Source organism: Triticum dicoccoides, chromosome 2B, assembly GCF_002162155.2.
Source record: "Triticum dicoccoides isolate Atlit2015 ecotype Zavitan chromosome 2B, WEW_v2.0, whole genome shotgun sequence".
Taxonomy (NCBI): Eukaryota; Viridiplantae; Streptophyta; class Magnoliopsida; order Poales; family Poaceae; genus Triticum; species Triticum dicoccoides.
The window spans coordinates 508,524,199-508,542,082 of record NC_041383.1 but is presented as its reverse complement, the minus strand read 5'-3'; positions in this window follow the sequence as shown (position 1 = coordinate 508,542,082).

Genomic DNA, 17,884 nt, shown 5'->3' with positions numbered 1-17,884 from the left:
ACTCATCGAACAAGTAGCAAATGAAGTGTACAAGGCGGCGCAAGGCTGGCGTTTTGGCGTGCTTCGACTTCAGGATTGAAAAACGAGCATCTCTTTTGGGGCTGATAGATGGGGGGATGGCTTGGCGTGCTGCTTTCCTGGCAACCTGATGAATAGCTTAGTCTGCTTAGATGCCTGGTGATAGGCAGTGTTATCTTTCCCTGCTTTCTCTCGATGTAATATTGGTAATGTAATAGAATCTATAACGCTGTGACTGCTCAGATGCTCGTTGGTTTCTCTAATGGAAATCGGAGGGGAAACCCTCTTTTGCTTAAAAAAATAATAATGTTGCTCACGCTGAGTCGTCGAGGAAAGAAATGGATGATTCGGTGTCACTCACTCCACTCAGTATTAACAACGTTTCAGTAATATGAAGTTACCACTGTCCTAGACAGATATCATTCTAATATATACTCGTATATAACAAACGAGTACAAAGGAGTAGAAATAATCTCTGATATCAACGACAAAGGACACACATTGCGTACGAACGCAAGGGATCAGGATTGGTCATATCTTACACAAGTTCAGAGAGAGTTCAAATGATCTAAAACAAAAGCTCTGCCTAGCATAGAAAACTTGGATTGAACTGGTGTAGATCATTTGAACTCTCTCTGAACTTGTGTAAACAGATCATTGTTCAAAGATCTGATGGCACCACTGGTGTAGCATAATCCACACTTTTTCTGAACTCTGAAGGATCCTAACCCCCCAGCAGCAAACGAACAAACACTTTTATGTGCAAAATGAGTCATCGCCATCTGATTCCAGCTTCCACCATGGCTTTCCGTTTGCACTTCCCGCCAGCTCTTCTGAACCATCTTCATCGCCGTCCTCCTCAAACACCACTTCTTCCTCCTCGTCATCTTCATACCTCCACTCCAGCCCCTTAAGCACGTCCCTGTCCCGCCATTTCCCGGACATGGACGGCGCTGCCTTCCTGGCCTTTCCAGCGATCACCTCTGCCCAGGTGAAGCCCGTGTCTGCCCACCTTGCCAGCCCTGACTCGCCGCCGACCACCACCGTCCGCACGCCCTTCTCCTTCGCCAGTCGCAGCAGAGGGGAGAGCTCCTCCCGCCCCGAGACCAGCATCAGGCACCCCACGGACCCATCGTCGAGCACCTCTTGGGCGCGATCCCGGAGGGCGGTCGACGGGTATCTGGAGAGCTCGGCGTGGACTCTGGCTCGGCGGAGCTCGTCGGCGGGAGAGCCGGGGTTCACGCCGGCGGTGAGCTCGCGGGCGGCCTTGGTGTACTTGGAGAGCTTGAGAGACAGGGACGCGGCGAGGCGCACGCGGCGGTCGCCGCGGGAGGACTCGATTCGCTCGAGGCGCTTGGTGTTCTCTCGGGTGTGGATGGTGTCGAAGTGGCGGAGCAGCGCGTCGCGGGCGCGGAATTTGCGGCCGCAGACGCGGCAGAGATTGGTGGCGTCGGCGGAGGGATCAGGGTCGGGTAGCCGGTGGCAGGGGTGGAGGAACGCGGCGGAGAAACGGAGGCGGCCGAAGGAGGAGGCGGCGAGGTGGAGGCGGACGGCAGAGTCGTAGAGGGGGAGTTTGGAGGGCGGGCGGGAGGCGGCGAGTTCCCAGAGGACGGCCACGGGGGTGGTAGGGGCGCGGGTTGCCGGGGTGGAGGTGGTGGTGGAGAGGCGGTGCGAGGGCGATGGGAGGAGTCGAAGGGTTGAGGCGAGGAGGCGTCGCCGGAGATTGTAGAGCGGCCGGGACATGGGAAAGGGAAATCACGCTGGGAGAAGGGAGCTTCAGCGGCGGCGCAGCAACTGCTTTTTTTTTATCGGAATTGAGCAGAGAGGGCTTGGGAGCTGGGGGTCGGCCTCCGCCTCGCCCTGTGCTACAGCGATGGCAGGGCCCAGCCCGGTGTCGAGTAGACGCGCGAGGGGGATTGGATTTTTCTGCCCCCATTTTGCATTACATGGTTTTTTTTCTGATAAACTTCTGATCTATTCATCTTCGATCATGATAGTACAACAAACACTAAAAAAATATATAATTTTTTTAAGAATAATAGGAGGGCCAGCGCCTCCCCCGGTTTCATTATGAATAACGAAACCAGAGTTCAGGTAACAACAGCTTGCAAAATGCAAGTTCACTAAGCAAAAGTAAAAGAAGGTGCACATTATTACATTCCCAGACCAGCAAACTAAGCTATTACAGCCAGCAGCCAGACTCAGGCTGGGATCCCCAGGACGGCGCAATTGTCTTGCTTGTTTTCCTCCAGCGGTCGCGGGATCTTCATCTTGCACATTCCAGCGGGTGCAACTCCGGGGCGCCTGATCTTCTTTGCTGGCCAGGCAGGGGAACCCAGGAGGTCCAGCGGTGTCACAGGACTCAGCAACGTATGCTTGCAGGTGAAGCTGCCTGGGCTCCTGGACGGGGATGACTGCATAGCGTCAGAAGGCAGATTTGACATTACCCCCAAGTTCAGCTTGGTGAGAAGCACTTGAGCGAAAACACCTTCAGTGTTTTTGTCAAGCTCAACTACCCTGTTGTGATCTGGAAGGGGGTGCTCAGGATCAGGATAACCCTGGTCATGAATCCCTCCATCTTCACGCGAGCATCGTCCTTGAGAAGAATCAGCCATCTCCTCAAGAGCCCCATCATCAAGTTCCAGATCTGTTTCAAATCAATCCACATTACATTTCTGAAAATGCAAGAGTTTCTATGCTTCCAGATAGCCCATAATACACTAGCACAGATAGCATTTAGAGCAGTGTGTTTCTTATTGGCTATCCAAAATCTAGCAATGGAAAGGTAATCAGCTCCCAAAGAGCAGGAGAAAAAGTCTGAAACGGATTCGCATATTTGCTTAGCAACCACACATTCAAAAAAGAGAAGCTGTATAGACTCTCTCTCAGAGCAGTAGACACATTCATGAGATTTTTCAAAGCCTCTTTTAGAGAGGTTGTCTCTGGTCATTAGCTTGATATGAGAAAGAAGCCACAAAAAAACTTGGACTCTAGGGGGGATTTTAATAGACCAAACTGAAGGAATGTAAATAGGTTGAACACCTCTGAAGTTAATTATACTATACAAGGACCCAGTTGTGTACTCCCCTTTGGATTCGTGTTGCCAAATCAAGGAGTCCTCACCTCCAAGGTATTTTGTACTAGTAATAATTTGCTCTAGGCAGTACCAACTCTCCATCATAGTAGGTGTAAAAATCCTTCTAAAGGTCAGCTTAATAGTGTTTTGGTCCCAGATCTTATCAAGAGTCTCACCATGCTGGTGGCAAATGACATAGAGGGGCCAAAACTGGACAAACAATGGTGAGGTACCAAACCAAATATCCTCCCAAAACCTGATCTTTTGCCCATTACCAACTACCCATCTATATCCAAATTTCAGGGCCTTGGCTGCCCACATGACCCCTTGCCAGAATCTGGACGAGCGTTGAGCATTACAAGCAAAGATGTTAGAGGAATTATGAAGGTATTTGGCATCTACCAGGGATCTCCACATTTTTCCCTCATCCTTGACATATCTCTTAACCCAGCTCCCCAGTAGGCAGAGGTTGACATCTCTAATGTTTGGCACTCCCAGACCCCCATGCTCTTTTTTCATACAAACCAAGTGTCAGTTGGCAAGATGTAATTTCCTTTTTCCTTCAAAATCACTCCAAAGGCAGTGGGCCAGCTGGCTGTTGATCAGGTCCAGGGCCCACTTAGGGAATTTAAAGAAGGATAGCAGATAGAGAGGTACACTAGCAAGGCAGGTTTTGATAAGTATAAGTCTGGCTGAATAGGAGAGTAATTTTCCTCTCCAACCAGCCATTTCTTGAGGATCTTGTCAATGAGAGGTTGGATATCCTCTCTCCTCAACTTATCATAGTGCATGGGGATTCCTAGGTATTTGATGGGGAAAGCACCCACAGTGCAGCCCATGATATTTGAAAAAAGTACAGTCTCCTCAACTGTAAGACCTATTGGGATGATTTCACTCTTAGAGTAGTTAATTCTCATTCCAGAGACTTGTTCGAAGCAGGTTAAAACTTTCTTGAGATTCTCAGGTTTTCTCTCATCCTTTTCCATAAAAAGAATGGTGTCATCTGCATATTGCAGACAGACTACACCACTGGGAATCATATCAGAGCAAAGCCCTTGGATGAGATCATTTCTCACTGCTTTAGCAAGCATTTTACTAAGAACATCAACCACTAAGTTGAACAAAGGGGGGGGAGATGGTATCCCCTTGTCTAAGCCCTTTGCCAGTGGTAAAAAAATTACCCTCTACACCATTTAGTTTAACTCCTACAGATCCTAGATGTGTGATCTGGTAAATCCATTTCATCCATCTAGGACCAAAATTCCTTTTCTCAAGGATCTCCATGAGAAAATCTAGATTTACTTTATCAAAAAGCCTTCTCATAATCTAATTTAAGCACCAAACCAGGGCTGCCTGAGTGATAAGTGGAGTGCAGCACCTCATGTGTTGTTACCGCACTTTCTAGGATAAACCTATCTTTAATGAAGGCAGTTTGGTTGCTGGAAGTAAGCAGGTTCATAAGAACAGCTAATCTATTTGTGAGAACCTTAGTAAAGAGCTTAAAAATACAATTTAGTAAGCTAATAGGCCTAAATTTGTTCATAGTAGTAGCTTCCTTCTCTTTAGGAATAAGAGTGAGATAGCAAAGTTAAGCCTATAGATGTCCAAATCCCCATTATAAAAGTCTGTGAACATGGCCATGATATCGGCTTTAATGGTATCCCAAAATTGTTGAAGGAAGAGGAAAGAATGTCCGTCTGGGCCACGGGCTCGATCAGGGTATGACCCAAATAAAGCTTATTTCACTTCCTCTTCAGAAAAAGGCTTCTGCAATTCTAAGTTATCAGAGTCTTTGATTTTTTTCATTATCAGAGAAGAATTGATCACTAAGACAGAAACCCTTTCCATCTTCCTTCTGGAAGAGGTTTTTGTAGTAGGATGTGGCTATGGCTAACGTGTCATCTATGTCTGAAGTAGGCCCTGATGGGCCCTCCAGAGCATGAATCAATGTTTTCCTCCTTCTCTAATTGGCAACAGCCATAAAATACTTAGTATTCCTGTCACCTTCTAATATATCCCTATCCCTGGATCTCTGTCTGGCCTCTGTTTCCTCCTTGAGCCAAATGGCCTGGAGCTCAAATATGATGCATTTCATCCTATCTGAGTCTAGCTCAGAGAGGGGTGTATTTTCAGAACTGACATCCAGCCTATCATATTCTTCTGTCAGGGATTTCTTAAGCTTTCTAAGCTCAGCCCCTACATTTCTACTCCAGCCTTTACTAAATTTTCGAAACCTCCTAGCTTTCTCTTGCCAAATATCAATTGGGGTGGTACTCTTAACAGGGGCAGACCAGTTTTTGATAACCGATTCTTTAAAGTCTGTTTGGAGGAGCCACCATTTCTCAAATTTAAAACTAGGACTCCTAGGAACACAATCAATCCCTGAATTCCAGAGGATGGGGGTGTGATCACTCCAGTTCTAGGCAGGGCTTGAGAGTTACTTAAAGGGAAAAGAGCATCTAGTTCTGTTGTACAGAAGACTGTCAATAGTAGACATGATCAGGTTCTCCTGGTTGTTAGCCCAAGTGAACTGTCTACCAAACATTCTAATTTCTAGCAAACTCCAAATTTCAATCCAGGCATTGAATTTATCACTCCAATTGTAATTAATTTTTCCATTGCTTTTATCTTTCTGATATCTAACTAGATTGAAGTCCCCTCCTATAAAAATAGGCAGGTGATCATCAATAAACAAGCTATGCAGTTCTGAAAGGAAATCATCCTTCCCTTCATCATAAGGAGACCCATAAACTGCAATAAACCTAAAGGAAATGCCCTTTTTCTTGAGTGTTAACACACAAGAAACAGAGAATTTGAGAGGGGTCTAGCTAATGACATAAAAAATGTCTAGATCCACTCCCACCAGCACCCCACCAGAAGTGCCTTCAGCAGGTAGGTGATGCCAGTCATACTTTTTACCACGGCTAATAGCTTTTAGGAATGCATGAGTGAGATGCTCTTGTTTGGTCTCCTGGAAAGAGATAATGCTAGGGTTATGCTTGGAGAGAGTATCATTAATACAGGTCCTCTTGCCAGGGGCAGTAATCCCTCTAATATTCCAAAAAAAGAGCATTCATTTATGCAGAGTTTTCCTAGGGTGCTTGCACCGTCCATATTTGCTAATATGAGTCCAACCAACACTATAGTCATCTATAACAGTTGATATACCTTTTAAACCCTCAGGGGTAGTAGGTGTTCTAGGGGAATCTAGGACATCATTGCAGCATAACACTCCTTCAGAGTGTTCGCTAGCCACATTCACTGGTTGTGTGCCAATGGTTTTTATAGGTTTTAGATTTCCTACCTCATTAGCACTGGCAGCTTTGTTCAAAAGAAAAGTATCCTCATGTCCTACAGATATTTGAGAGGTTTTTTTGAGTTTCTAATTGGTTTTCAACATGTCTTGCAGACAGTGTCAGACCATCATCTATTTCTACACCAATTTTACTAGCTATAGCAATAAATTCAGGATCAGTGAAGTGTTCAAAAGAGGTTTTGACAATGGTACCTTTAATCTCTTTTTTGTTGGCTTCCAGATTCTGCACTTTCTTGTTGTTCATAGCAATTTCCAGCATAGTCCTATCTCCTATATCAACCCTGTTACTTTTCCTCAGGGCCAGAACCGGGCCTCATTGTTGTTTCGCAGGGACCATGTTGCTTAGGTGATCATCAGTGGCAAGAGAGTGATGTGATAAAGGACTAAACACCACTTCAGCATTGTTATCAAGTTCCATGTCTCCTTCATCAGCAATCTCGTCTACCAAGTCCTCATCATCTCCCATCAGATCCATTTCCTGCAGCAGGGAATAGGTGTGGTCCATTGAGAGTGGATCAGGTAGTTGCTTGAGGTATTCCATGTTTTTTTGCCTTGAGATGGTTGTAGAGCTAGCCCCAGGGTTTTTGTTACTTGTCAGAGAGGAGGTGGAGATGGCAGTCCCCCCACCCTTGCTGCCATTGGTGATGTCACTATCATCCACACCTGGGCCTATTCCTTCAACTTCTTTCCTATTTCCTTCCAGATCATCATCTAGGAGGTCATCATCTTCAAAATCCTCTTCAGGTGGCTCCACTTGAATATGTATCTGTAGAGCTTGTCCCCAATACCAAAAATCCTGTCAGCAGGCACTTTAGTATGATCTCTACACATGATTTTGATTGTGACCACCTCAAAGAAGGATCTGAAGTTACCCTGCCAATCCACATCAATCAAGGAACCAAAGACAGATGCAAATTGCTCCAGGACTGACCAATCAGCCCAAGCAGGAGCCACTCCTCTCAGTTGGACCCAGACTTTTTGGAGTTCACCATGATGCTCTAATTCTCCTTTCCACACTTCTACCTTGACAGTGACTCCTTCAATTTTTGGTAATCCAAACATGGGGTATCCATCCACTTGCTCAACAGGGATATGTGGTGGGAACTTGACAAGAAAGGTCCAGTCATCCAGCTTCCTAACTTGCCAGGGTCAGTTGTTGTGGAACGTAGTAATTTAAAAAAAATCCTACGCACACGCAGGATCATGGTGATGCATAGCAACGAGAGGGGAGAGTGTTGTCCACGTACCCTCGTAGACCAAAAGCGGAAGCGTTATGACAACGCGGTTGATGTAGTCGTACGTCTTCACGGCCCTGACCGATCAAGCACAGAAACTACGGCACCTCCGAATACTAGCACACGTTCAGCTCAATGACGTCCCTCGAACTCCGATCCAGCCGAGTGTCGAGGGAGAGTTCCGTCCGCACGACGTCGTGGTGACGATCTTGATGTTCTACCGTCGCAGGGCTTCGCCTAAGCACCGCTACAATATTATCAAGGAGAACTATGGTGGAGAGGGGCACCGCACACGGCTAAGAGATCAATGATCAATTGTTGTTCTGCCTAGAGGTGCCCCCCTGCCCCCGTATATAAAGGAGCAAGGGGGGAGGGGCGGCCGGCCTAGGAGGGGGCGCGCCAAGGGGAGTCCTACTCCCACCGGGAGTAGGACTCCCTCCTTCCTTGTTGGAGTAGGAGAAGGGGGGAAAGAGGGGGAGAGGAGGAAGGAAAAGGGGGCTGCACCCCTTGTCCAATTCGGACCAGAGGGGGGTTGCTCGCCTCCTTCCTTTCGTCCTCTCTCATGTATTCCCGTATGGCCCAATGAGGCCCATATACTCCCCGGCGAATTCCCGTAACTCTCCGGTACTCCGAAAAATACCTGAATCACTCGGAACCTTTCCGAAGTCCGAATATAGTCGTCCAATATATCGATATTTACGTCTCGACCATTTCGAGACTCCTCGTCATGTCCCTGATCTCATTCGGGACTCCGAACTCCTTCGGTACATCAAAACTCATAAACTCATAATATAACTGTCATCGAAACCTTAAGCGTGCGGACTCTACGGGTTCGAGAACAATGTAGACATGATCGAGACACGTCTCCGGTCAATAACCAATAGCGAAACCTGGATGCTCATATTGGTTCCCACATATTCTATGAAGATCTTTATCGGTCAGACCGCATAACAACATACGTTGTTCCCTTTGTCATCGGTATGTTACTTGCCCGATATTCGATCGTGGGTATCTCAATACCTAGTTCAATCTCGTTACCGGCAAGTCTCTTTACTCGTTCCGTAATACATCATCCCACAACTAACTGATTATTTGCAATGCTTGCAAGGCTTATAGTGATGTGCATTACCGAGTGGGCCGAGAGATACCTCTCCGACAATCGGAGTGACAAATCCTAATCTCGAAATACGTCAACCCAACATGTACCTTCGGAGACACCTGTAGAGCACCTTTATAATCACCCAATTACGTTGTGATGTTTGGTAGCACACAAAGTGTTCGTCCGGTAAACGGGAGTTGCATAATCTCATAGTCATAGGAACATGTATAAGTCATGAAGAAAGCAACAACAACATACTAAACGATCGTGTGTTAAGCTAACGGAATGGGTCATGTAAATCACATCATTCTCCTAATGATGTGATCCCGTTAATCAAATGACAACTCATGTCAATGGATAGGAAACATAACCATCTTTGATCAACGAGCTAGTCAAGTAGAGGCATACTAGTGACAATCTGTTTGTCTATGTATTCAGACATGTATTATGTTTCCGGTTAATACAATTCTAGCATGAATAATAAACATTTATCATGATATAAGGAAATAAATAATAACTTTATTATTGCCTCTAGGGCATATTTCCTTCAGTCTCCCATTTGCACTAGAGTCAATAATCTAGTTCACATCATCATGTGATTCAACACCAATAGTTCACATCGTCATGTGACCAACACCCGAAGGGTTTACTAGAGTCAATAATCCAGTTCACATCGCTATGTGATTAACACCCAAAGAGTACTAAGGTATGATCATGTTTTGCTCGTGAGAGAAGTTTAGTCAACGGGTCTGTCACATTCAGAGCCGTATGTATTTTGCAAATATTCTATGTCTACAATGCTCTGCATGGAGCTACTCTAGCTAATTGCTCTCACTTTCAATATGTATCCAGATTGAGACTTAGAGTCATCTGGATCGGCGTAAAAGCTTGCATCGATGTAACTTTTTACGACGAACTCTTTTATCACCTCCATAATCGAGAAACATCTCCTTAGTCCTCACTAAGGATATTCTTGACCGCTGTCCAGTGATCTACTCTTAGATCAAAATTGTATTCCTTTGCCAAACTCAGAGCAAGGTATACAATAAGTCTGGTACACAACATAGCATGCTTTATAGAACCTATGACTGAGGCATAGGGAATGACTTTTCATTCTCTTTCTATTTTCTGCCATGGTCGGGTTTTGTGTCTTACTCAACTTCACACCTTTGTATCACAGGCAAGAACTCTTTCTTTGACTGTTCCATTTTGAACAATTTCAAAATCTTGTCAAGGTATGTACTAATTGAAAATCTTATCAAGCGTCTTGATCTATCTCAATAAATCTTGATGCTTAATATGTAGGTAGCTTTACTGAGGTCTTTCTTTGAAAAACTCCTTTCAAACACTCCTTTATGCTTTCCAGAAAATTCTACATCATTTCCGGTCAACAATATGTCATTCACATATACTTATCAGAAAGGCTGTAGTGCTCCCACTCACTTTCTTGTAAATACAGGCCTTTCCAAAAGTCTGTATAAAACCATATGCTTTGATCAACTCATCAAAGCGTATATTCCAACTTCGAGATGCTTGCACCAGTCCATTGATGGATCGCTGGAGCTTGCACATTTCGTTAGCACCTTTCGGATCGACAAAACCTTCTGGTTGCATCATATACAACTCTTCTTCCAGAAATCCATTCAGGAACACAGTTTTGATATCCATTTGCCAGATTTCATAAAATGTGGCAATTGCTAACATGATTCGGACAGACTTAAGCATCGTTACGAGTGAGAAAATCTCATCATATTCAACACTTTGAACTTGTCGAAAACCTTTCGCAACAAGTCGACCTTTGTAGATAGTAACACTACTATCAGTGTCCGTCTTCCTCTTGAAGATCCATTTATTTTCTATGGCTTGCCGGTCATTGGGCAAGTCAACCAAACTCCACACTTTGTTCTCATACATGGATCCCATCTCAGATTTCATGGCCTCAAGCCATTTCGCGGAATCTGGGCTCATCATCGCTTCCTCATAGTTCGTAGGTTCATCATGGTATAGTAACATGACTTTCAGAACATGATCACCGTACCACTTTGGTGCGGATCTTACTCTGGAAGACCTACGAGGTTTGGTAGCAACTTGATCTGAAGTTTCATGATCATCATCATTAACTTCCTCACTAATTGGTGTAGGAATCAGTGGAACTGATTTCTGTGATGAACTACTTTCCAATAAGGGAGAAGGTACAATTACCTCATCAAGTTCTACTTTCCTCCCACTCACTTCTTTCGAGAGAAACTCCTTCTCTAGAAAGGATCCATCTTAGCAACGAATAACTTGCCTTCGGATCTGTGATAGAAGGTGTACCCAATAGTTACCTTTGGGTATTCTATGAAGACGCACTTCTCCGATTTGGGTTCGAGCTTATCAGGTGAAAACTTTTTCACATAAGCATCGCAGCCCCAAACTTTAAGAAACGACAACTTTGGTTTCTCGCCAAACCACAGTTCATAAGGCGTCGTCTCAACGGATTTTGATGGTGCCCTATTTAAAGTGAATGCAACTGTCTTTAATGCATAACCCCAAAACGATAGTGGTAAACCGATAACAGACATCATAGGTTGCACAATATCCAATGAAGTGCGGTTACGACGTTCGGACACACCATAATGTTGTGGTGTTTTCAGGTGGTGTGAACTGTGAAACTATTCCACATTGTTTTATGTGAAGGACAAACTCGTAACTCAAATATTCTCCTCCACGATCAGATCGTAGAATCTTTATTTTCTTGTTACGATGATTCTCCACTTCACTCTGAAATTCTTTGAACTTTTCAAATGTTTCAGACTTGTGTTTCATTAAGTAGATATACCCATATCTGCTCAAATCATCTATGAAGGTCAGAAAATAATGATACTTGCCACGAGCATCAACACTCATTGGATCGCATACATCGGTATGTATTATTTCCAATAAGTCAATAGCTCATTCCATTGTTCCGAAGAATGGAGTTTTAGTCATCTTGCCCAAAAGGCACGGTTCGCAAGCATCAAATGATTCATAACCAAGTGATTTCAAAAATCCATCTTTATGGAGTTTCTTCATGCGCTTTACACCGATATGACCCAAATGGCAGAGCCGCAAATATGTTGCACTATCATTATCAACTTTGCATCTTTTGGCATCAATATTATGAATATGTGTATCACTACGATCGAGATCCAACAAACTATTTTCATTGGGTGTATGACCATTGAAGGTTTTATTCATGTAAACAGAACAACAATTATTCTCTGACTTTAAATGAATAACCGTATTGCAATAAACATGATCAAATCATATTCATGCTCAACGCAAATGCTAAATAACATTTATTTAGGTTCAACACTAATCCCGAAAGTATAGGGAGTGTGTGATGATGATCATATCAATGTTGGAACCACTTCCAACACACATTGTCACTTCACCCTCAACTAGTCTCTGTTTATTCTGTAACTCCTATTTCAAGTTACTAATTTTTAGCAACCAAACAAGTATCAAATACTCAGGGGCTACTATAAACACTAGTAAGGTACACATCAATAACCTGTATATCAAATATACCCTTGTTCACTTTGCCGTCCTTCTTATTTACCAAATATTCAGGGCATTTCCGCTTCTAGTGACCATTTCCTTTGCAGTATAATCACTCAGTTTCAGGCTTTGTTCCAGCTTTGGGCTTCTTCGCGGGAGTGACAACTTGCTTGCCATTCTACTTGAAGTTCCCTTTCTTTTTCTTTGCCCTTTTCTTGAAACTAGTGGTCTTGTCAATCATCAACACTTGATGCTCTTTTCTTGATTTCTACCTTCGTCGATTTCAGCATCATGAAGAGCTCGGGAATCGTTTTCGTCATCCCTTGCATTATAGTTCATCATGAAGTTTCAGTAACTTGGTGATGGTGACTAGAGAACTCTGCCAATCACTATCTTATCTGGAAGATTAACTCCTATTTGATTCAAGCGATTGTAGCACTCAGACAATCTAAGTACTTGCTCACTAGTTGAGCAATTCTCCTCCATTTTTTAGGCGAAGTATTTGTGAGAGGTCTCATACCTCTTGACATGGGCATGAGTCTGAAATACCAATTTCATCTCTTGAAACATCTTATATGTTCCATGACATTTCAAAAACGTTTTTGTAGTCCCGGTTCTAAGCCATAAAGCATGGTGCACAAAACTATCAAGTAGTCATCATATTGAGCTAGCCAAACGTTCATAACGTCTGCATCTGCTCCTGCAATAGGTTTGTCACCTAGCGGTGTATCAAGGACATAATTTTTCTTTGCAGCAACGAGGATAATCCTCAGATCACGGATCAAATCCGCATCATTGCTACTAACATCTTTCAACATAGTTTTCTCTAGGAACATATATAAAAACATAGGGAAGGAAGCAACAATGCAAGCTATTGATCTACAACAACAAAGACATGCAAAATACTATCGGGAATAAGTTCATGATAAATTAAAGTTCAATTAATCATATTACTAAAGAACTCCCACTTAGATAGACATCCCTCTAATCCTCTAAGTGATTACGTGATCCATATCAACTACACCATGTCCGATCATCACGTGAGATGGAGTAGTTTCAACGGTGAACATCAATATGTTGATCATATCTACTATATGATTCACGCTCAACCTTTCAGTCTCCGTGTTCCGAGGCCATATCTGTTATATGCTAGGCTCGTCAATTTTAACCAGAGTATTCCGCGTGTGCAACTATTTTGCACCCGTTGTATTTGAACGTAGAGCCTATCACACCGATCATCATGTGGTGTATCAGCATGAAGAACTTTCGCAACGGTGCATACTCAGGGAGAACACTTTTACTATGATAATTTAGTGAGGGATCATCTTATAATGCTACCGTCAATCAAAGCAAGATAAGATGCATAAAAGATAAACATCACATGCAATCAATATAAGTGATATGATATGTCCATCATCATCTTGTGCTTGTGATCTCCATCTTCGAAGCACCGTCATGATCACCATTGTCACCGGCGCGACACCTTGATCTTCATCGTAGCATCGTTGTCGTCTCACCAATCTTATGCTTCTACGACTATCGCTACCGCTTAGTGATAAAGTAAAGCATTACAGGGCGATTGCATTGCATACAATAAAGCGACAACCATATGGCTCCTGCCAGTTGCCGATAACTCTATTACAAAACATGATCATCTCATACAATAAAATTTAGCATCATGTCTTGACCATATCACATCACAACATGCCCTGCAAAAACAAGTTAGACGTCATCTACTTTGTTGTTGCAAGTTTTACGTGGCTGCTAAGAATCGTTCTTACCTACGCATCAAAACCACAACGATAGTTTGTCAAGTTGGTGCTATTTTAACCTTCGCAAGGACCAGGCGTAGCCACACTCGGTTCAACTAAAGTTGGAGAAACTGACACCCGCAACCACCTGTGTGCAAAGCACGTCGGTAGAACCAGTCTCGCGTAAGCGTACGCGTAATGTCGGTCCGGCCGCTTCATCCAACAATACCGCCGAACCAAAGTATGACATGCTGGTAAGCAGTATGACTTATATCGCCCACAACTCACTTGTGTCCTACTCGTGCATATGACATCTACGCATAAAACCAGGCTCGGATGCCACTGTTGTGGAACGTAGTAATTTCAAAAAAATTCCTACGCACACGCAGGATCATGGTGATGCATAGCAATGAGAGGGGAGAGTGTTATCCATGTACCCTTGTAGACCGAAAGCGGAAGCGTTATGACAACGCGGTTGATGTAATCGTACGTCTTCACGGCCCTGACCGATCAAGCACCGAAACTACGGCACCTCCGAGTTCTAGCACACGTTCAGCTCGATGACGTCCCTTGAACTCCGATCCAGCCGAGTGTCGAGGGAGAGTTTCGTCAGCACGACGGCGTGGTGACGATCTTGATGTTCTACCGTCGCAGGGCTTCGCCTAAGCACCGCTACAATATTATCGAGGAGGACTATGGTGGAGGGGGCACCGCACACGGCTACGAGATCAATGATCAATTGTTGTTCTGCCTAGAGGTGCCCCCCTGCCCCCGTATATAAAGGAGCAAGGGGGAGGGGCGGCCGGCCTAGGAGGGGGCGCGCCAAGGGGAGTCCTACTCCCACCGGGAGTAGGACTCCCTCCTTCCTTGTTGGAGTAGGAGAAGTGGGGAAAGAGGGGGAGAGGAGGAAGGAAAAGGGGGCTGCACCCCTTGTCCAATTCGGACCAGAGGGGAGCTGCGTGCCTCCTTCCTTTCGGCCTCTCTCCTCTATTCCCGTATGGCCCAATGAGGCCCATATACTCCCCGGCGAATTCCCGTAACTCTCCGGTACTCCGAAAAATACCTGAATCACTCGGAACCTTTCCGAAGTCCGAATATAGTCGTCCAATATATCGATATTTACGTCTCGACCATTTCGAGACTCCTCGTCATGTCCCCGATCTCATTCGGGACTCCGAACTCCTTCGATACATCAAAACTCATAAACTCATAATATAACTGTCATCGAAACCTTAAGCGTGCGGACCCTACGGGTTCGAGAATAATGTAGACATGACCGAGATACGTCTCCGGTCAATAACCAATAGCGGAACCTGGATGCTCATATTGATTCCCACATATTCTACGAAGATCTTTATCGGTCAGACCGCATAACAACATACGTTGTTCCCTTTGTCATCGGTATGTTACGTGCCCGAGATTCGATCGTCGGTATCTCAATACCTAGTTCAATATCGTTACCGGCAAGTCTCTTTACTCGTTCCGTAATACATCATCCCGCAACTAACTGAGTAGTTGCAATGCTTGCAAGGCTTATAGTGATGTGCATTACCGAGTGGGCCTAGAGATACCTCTCCGACAATCGGAGTGACAAATCCTAATCTCGAAATACGCCAACCCAACATGTACCTTCGGAGACACCTGTAGAGCACCTTTATAATCACCCAGTTATGTTGTGACGTTTGGTAGCACACAAAGTGTTCCTCCGGTAAACAGGAGTTGCATAATCTCATAGTCATAGGAACATGTATAAGTCATGAAGAAAGCAAGAGTAACATACTAAACGATCGTGTGCTAAGCTAACAGAATGGGTCATGTAAATCACATCATTCTCCTAATGATGTCATCCCATTAATCAAATGACAAATCATGCCAATGGCTAGGAAACATAACCATCTTTGATCAACGAGCTATTCAAGTAGAGGCATACTAGTGACAATCTGTTTGTCTATGTATTCACACATGTATTACGTTTCCGGTTAATACAATTCTAGCATGAATAATAAAAAATTTATCATGATATAAGGAAATGAATAATAACTTTATTATTGCCTCTAGGGCATATTTCCTTCACCAGTTAGTTTTATATATGAGAGATAGGTTGTGTGCTAGCTCAGATTTGCTCACTTGCCCAGACTCAACATACACAATGCCCACATTCTTCAGTGCCCCATGTGCTGGTCATTAACATGAGGCACATCCACCTGGTAGTATCCCAAACTAGGAGCACCACTGCCAACAAACTTTGCAGGAGTTCTAGGCTTCTTCCAAACTGGGCATTCCTCTACTTTATGGGTCACCATCTTGCAGATAAAGCAAGATGGAGGCTTAGGGCACTGGGTTTGTGATGTCCAGGCTCCCCACAGCTGTAACAGATGACATCCACATATTCAGTCGAAGAATTCCCTTTGTCCTTACTGAGATTTTGTTTTGGCTTCCCAACAGGCTTGTTTTTCTTCTGTGTCTGCGCTGCTGATGAGTTGTTTTGTTTCTGGAAATTGGACTATTGGGCATTACTAGGATGTTGCTGCTGCTCAGTGGTCTGATTTTGCGCAAACTGTTGTTGTTGCTGCACTTGTGACAACTGTTGCTGCTGTTGCCCTGGAAGTTGCTATCTGAAGGGCCTGCAAGACCCTGGATGTGCCCAGATCCCCACCCACCCCCATTCCTCCATTAGTTCATCTGGGGGGGAATACGGTCCAGTGAACCATGGTGGGGGGGTCTGCTGCCCTCCAGGGAAGCCGTACCCAAACTGAAACTGCTGCGGCGACGGACCAAACTATGGATCCATTGGGGGGAACCACTGACCTGTTGGCGCGCCGTCCCGCTGATCGATCTGACCCTGCGCCATATCTTGTTCCCCTTCTGATTCCCTCCCCTCCCTCTTCCATGCCCTATTCCTTGTGCCTCTGCCATGGCGAGGATCTCAGCAAACAACTCCTTCGAGACTGGGATGTGTTTCGCTGGTGGCAAAGAGGATTTCGTGGTGTAGGCGTCGAGAGGGTAGCAATCGGCGGCGGCGAAGTTACGGGGGAGAGCTAGGGTTTTCTCCACCCAGACGAGGAGCGAAAATGGATCTGGATTTGGCCCCAAATCCCACAGCTGGCCATAGTGGGCTCTGGTTACCTCGTCATCATCTTCTAGTGGCCCCATCCTCCCTTTCCCCTTTTTGACTTTTTCAAAATTCCGACGCGGCTTCGTCCACGCATCAGCCTGCACTGAACACGGGATCGCACCGATGGTGACCACGCCATTATCAACCTCTGTAATCTCTGGAGGCTGTTGCATCAGATTCTGAGGCTGCCTGATCAAGGAAGCAGCAGTGCGCCATGGTGAAACGAGACCAGCCACCCAGCGCAGGGGGGGTCCCCAAATCGAGGCTCCTCGCGCTCCTAGATGAGCGTCGCGGCGGCGCTGGGGAAACCAGACCCCCACATAACCCCGGCGACTGCGACGCCGTCAAACCTAGTTCTGCAGCGACCAAAACGCTCGCCACTTTGCCCGCTGCGCTGGGTCCTCCAAGCTCATCTCTGCTCGCGCCTAGTTTATCACCTTCTCTGGAAACGCGCTTTGACGGGGTACCATGCGTCGCATCTCTTCCTCTGTTGCCTCCATGCAGATTCTCGTCACCAGTTTCTTCAGTGTGTCCCTTGCGCCAGGCCGCCGCATCGTCCTCTCCAACCGGGCCCAATGGGACGCCTCCATCTCCCTCTCCTCGGATCCGCATCTCGCCTCGGTCGGATCCATGGGCCAGATCCAGAAGCGAACTCGATGGCGCACACGATGTGCTTCCCCGGGAGGAGAGCGCGAGGGCCCCCGGTCGAGGGCGTGGAGAGGCGACGAGGTTTCTCTTGCGATGGGGCGACC